Raw genomic sequence first — 5,706 nt, forward strand, 5'->3', positions numbered from 1 at the left:
GTGTGTGTGTGTGTGTGTGTGTGTGTGTGTGTGTGTGTGTGAGTGTGTGCACGTGTATGTGTGTACGTGTTTTTAGTTGCGCTGGTGTGTATGCATTATATCTGGTTTTAATCATAGAAGAAGCTGAACAAAATTCTTCTTAATCGTTGCTGTAAACGAGGGGTACTGAAAGAACTCTTCGCTGCTCAGCGTACGAACTATACTTTCCTTATAGTTTACATTCGGTCTGAAATGGTTCTGAATATAACTGAACGTATATATAAGGATGCTTATATATAATGTGTGTGTGTGTGTGTCCGTATTTGAAGATAGATTTCTTTGTTGTCAATTCTTTTAAGGATTCACAAAGATCGATTTTCGTTTATTTTAAGTGTATTTACTTCCTATATAACCAGGAGGATTTTTATTTCTCCGTCTAAAAACTTTTCCTCCTGTATAAGAACGAAATGTGCTGATGAGGTAAAATATTGGTGGACATTTTGGTACAAGACCAGCGATTTCGGGTCAGAGGGGTTAATCAATTAAATCGACTCCAGTGTACAACTGGTAGTGATCTAATTGATTCTGAAACGCTGTAAGGTCGACCTCGGCGTAATCTGAACACGGAAATTGAAGACGGACGACGTGCTTCTAATTATTTTCCTCGGTGTTCAAAGGATTGTGCGAGCTTGCCGCCTCAATACGTCTCAATATTAATATATTTGACAAAATTATTAGCTTTTAGAAATTGGTGGAGAGAAGTTGGCAAATAATCTTTACTCCAGAGTACTGTTGTTGAATATCTCACGTTGTGAGATTTACAAATAGTAATTTTCTAATTTATAGATCAGTGAATAGTTGCCAATTTGAAAATTTTATATTTCGAACGGGAATTTGGGAGTGCCACATCTCGCTGAAAAATTAGTCTGTACTGTTGAAGAGAAATAACCCAGAAATCGTGATACACAGATATTATTTTGAGCTGAGTAGGGGTGCTAGATTCCCTTGTTCGAAAATATAAGTACACAGATCGTGTCGTATAGCCAGCTGGAGACGATGTCTCCTGATGCTAAATTACGGCATCATTCGTCCTAAACTGGACTGCCATGTTATGTTGGCAAATAATCTTTACTCCAATGTACTGTTGCTGAATATCTCTCGTTTTGAGATTTACAAATAGTAATTTTCTAAGATGACAAAGTTTATGAAAGTGTTCCCAATATTATCATTAAATATTTATAGAAAGAGATACCTTATGCTATTCAGTTGCTTCTATTGTTGGTTGTGTGTATAGTATCTTAATCTGTGTAAAAGAATGCTTTGATGTGCTTGTAAAATTCGGATAAAGGATTATGAAGAAATATTAACAGCTAAAACGAAGTCCTGACAACCAAATCAACGTTTTATTCTCTTATTAGATGACACTGTCGTCATAAATAACTTCTTGCTTAAATACAGGAATCAGGCGGGGCGGGGGCATGTACTGAGAGTGACTTAAGGTATACAGCGTGTAGTTTTACAATGAACCTGATGTCTTCAAACAGCTAGGAATCTGTATTTTCCTTTTCCCTTAACTAGATAAGTGTAACGCTCTGTACTAATAATCCTTAAATCATTATCTTTAACATTGGCTTTGAAACTTGAGAGACTGTCATTTTGATAACAATCACTATATCGGTCGCTACTTTGTTAAGTAGGTATTTACTTTGAATATTAAACTTTGAATTCGACAATAGTCTCTACTTCGGGAAATGCTGCATAGGCGTTTTTTTTAGGTTGCTGTGTGCCATCGTAGCTATGGTGCTTTTTAATAATTTATGTTATTTAATTGTGCTTAGTAAATGCTGCTTTATTATGAAGATCAATATCTTAGATCCGTTAACATATTTAGCACGCCGAGCGAAATGCTTACCGGTATTTCGTTCGTCTTAATGTTCTGTGTTCAAATTTCACGGAGGTAGAATTTACCTTTCATCCTTTCGGTGTCGATACATTAAGTACCAGTTGTATACTGAGCCCGATCTAATCAACTGTCCCCCTCCCCCGAAATTTCGGGCCTGGTACCTAGACTAGAAAAGAATGTATTTAGCACGCCTAGCGAAATTCTTCGCAGCATTTCGTCTGTCTTTGCTTTCTGAGTTGAAATTCCGCTAATGTCGACTTTGCCATTCATCTTTTCAGGGTCGATAAATAAAGTACTAGTTGCGCACTGGGTCGATCAAATCGACTTGCCCCCTCAACCCAAATTTACAGTAGAAACGAATATATTTATCATAAATGCAGAGGAAACTAAGATACATTTTCCCATCTTCGGTTTGAGGGATTATTTATCCATTTAAACTAATTTCTCATTAAAATTACCTCTCGCACAACTCTAGCTATGATCAGATGCGTCTCTAAGATATTCCTCTCTGATGATATCACAGATATTATTCCAGTAGTAAGATTTTCTAAAGTTTAATTATCAGTGACACAGTGGTTAGAAGTCTTACGAGTGAAATAAGTCTCGTTTGGATATTACCATTGACCAACTTCTAAGATATTACTCGACAACATTGAACAGGTAAAAACTATTTCTTTACAAGTTCATTGAGGACACACTGTACATTGATATAAATTCTATACAACTGGTCTTCCTGGAATTTAATAGGCGGCATATGTAGAAGACTCTTTCATCTCTGCTAATTTATTTAATAGTTTGGAATATTTCCAGTGTAATGCTAGTGGCACTAGACAACTGCCAAATCACTATTGAACCAGTTTTGTATATGTCTGCACACTTCTTAGTATAGAGTGTCCACTGCCAGCGGTTAACCATTCGCACATCAGCGCAACATATTTCATACTTCATCTACAGTAACTGCATTTCGCTAGCAATATAATTTTTTTCGTCGAGAGACATCAGTTGACAACGTAGGCACCGGAGACTCGGGCTCATGCAGCAGAGCACAATAAACTCATGTTGATTATTTGTGTCAAGGGAATGACCAAGAACCAATCTCGCTCATGCAACTTATTTAAAATGGATCAATGCCGCTTTTGCTTGTGTTTTCAGTGAGCGTGAAACACTATTAGTTAGTAATAACTACATCTCGCTTAATCCGATCTCTGAAACCCTCACGAATCGTATCGTTGAACCTGTCTCAACGCACGGGAAAGACGCATCCCTTTGCCTTGCTAAATATCAAAAATATACCATCAAGTGTATAACATGATCAATTATTCTCCCACGTCCCTCAATTCCAAATCAACACTGCACAAGCCAGGAGATACGTGAACCAAGTATTAGAATGAAATGAGTGGCTGAATATTAGATCTACTCGTATTCTCGTGTCATTTGTGGCTACCATATTTAGAGGTATTCCATTTTCATGATGGCAGTCATATCCACATTGGCTGCGTGAGATCAAAAAGCAGTGTCCTTGCCACCAAGACGGTCAGATGATGTCGTCAATATATCCAAGCACAAAATAACAAAAATAACAACTGGAATTCAGTGGATGTCGATATTATTATGAGTTCATAGTAAATACGTAGTGTATTTTATGCATCCGTAGCCATCATTTATGTAAGGTCTCAGTTGGCGGGGATGTTCGTGAAAATCATTTACAAACATTTCGCTTTATGGAGAATGAAATCACATGCTCTAGAGAATAGTTAGATCTCTTCCTAGTTAAGCGCGTTTCTTTTTGTCTTCATGAATATTTACGATATTACGAGCCTTCTGTCTCTCTCGTTGCGTATCAACGTATCAAATCACGGGGCATTCGCCATTATAGGCTCCTCTTTTTGATTTGTCGTTGGTAATTATAGGTTTATATATTTTCAGTTAAAGCATTTTATATGACTGTACTTGGGCTTGTATGTACACCTCCTGATGCAAACGCACACACACAAACACGCACACATGTCTAAAAACACATACATACATACATACACACATACGCACATGTGTATGAAAGATTGTATGCCTCCGTTTGTGTACACAAACACAGAGTTAAGTATTTCAGGTTGATTAAATTTAGCAGATGCGTTGTTCCAGTCAAACACCACTGGAACTACACCGAATAATTGCAAGCTCTTCTTTCGAATTGATGTCAAAAGCAGGGGCCCTTCTATATCATAAACACGTACCTCAGGCCTAGAAGCGTTTTGCCCTTAGCTTGTACGTTTTGCCAGATAAGCTCAGCGAGGTCAGAATTGGCCTTAGGAAACTGAAAGTTTCCTCTTGTCCTATCATTCCAAACATAAACCACCTTATGCTGGATGACGTCCCCATGTCTTTCTTCTGGTTGATTTCCTTCAAATGTTTTTGGTCCATATCTGTCTACTACATGAAATAGTGCCCCAATTTAGCTGAATACATAAGTATATATGTAAGGGAATTTGGACGAATGGGCGGGTGGATGGATGTGGGCTAATCTTGTTCTTAGATCTGCCTAACCTCAAGTGATATTCTTCAGCAGTGTAGTGCAGTTGTTGTGCCGATTCAGTGGCTAACAACCCGATTTCATATCAAGTACTTCATGGTATGTAACTAAAGACCACTAAGAGAGAGAGCTGACACAGTTGTCGTTGCTGTGTATATGTGTTTGTATGATGTATGCGTGCATGTAATGGTGACCGTTTAATGCCTGCGCTTTGGATCAAAACATTTTGATAACAAGCGACAGGTTACAATGACCACTGATTATTTAATCCAAATAGAATGGCTCTCACAGATTTCATAAAAATAATCGTTCGATGACGTTATTTAAGATGGTACTCAGCAACTTGGTCTCTATTCAGATATATTTGTGCATGTGTGTGTGTATGTGTGTTTATGAGCTTTGTGATAATATATGTATGCATACATGAATGGATACATACACATGTGGCTACATTTGTGAGCAAATATATGCAAATGTAAATATGAATATGTCTAAATACATATGTATATATACAGGTGTGTATGTATATGTAAATTTTGATTTATATACATGTATATATTTACATGTATACATATATGTATGGACAACTGTACGTGGAAGACGAGCAAAATGACTGATAGATAGATAGATAGATAGATAGATAGATAGATAGATAGATAGATAGATAGATAGAAAGATAGATAAAGAAAGAGACAGATAGACAGACAGACGGACATACTGACAGAAAGATAGATACATATATAGATAGACACAAATGGATGGAGAGAGGGAAAGAAAGAAAGAAAGAAAGATAGAGAGACAGATAGAAAGATAGATAGATAGATGACAGACAGATAGATGGTTAGATCGAGAGATAGGTAGATAGATAGATAGATAAATAGATAGAAAGATAGATAAATAGATAGATAGATAAATAAATAGAAAGATAGATAAATAGATAGATAGATAGATAGATAGATATATACATAGATAGATAGATGGATGGATAGAGGGATAGACAGTTTTATTGCTTGCGAGATTACTGCATGTTTAATGAGTGAACAGTTGTGTGCAAACAAACGCAGCAAATATGTGGTGAGTATGTTTAATTATGTTACATGTCCCTCACCTATTTACAGGTAGATCAATTATTAACTGAGATATTGATTTTTGCCCATCCCCTGCTTGTTCAGTTTGGTAAATATTGGCACATAACCAATTCCCTGTTCGGCAAATAACATGGAACTTTTATGGTCTCCTGCTTCAGGAGTAGCGCTCAACATACATACGTATCGATATATATATATATATATATATA

This window comes from Octopus bimaculoides, chromosome 6 (genome assembly GCF_001194135.2).
Source record: "Octopus bimaculoides isolate UCB-OBI-ISO-001 chromosome 6, ASM119413v2, whole genome shotgun sequence".
In the NCBI taxonomy this organism is placed as follows: Eukaryota; Metazoa; Mollusca; class Cephalopoda; order Octopoda; family Octopodidae; genus Octopus; species Octopus bimaculoides.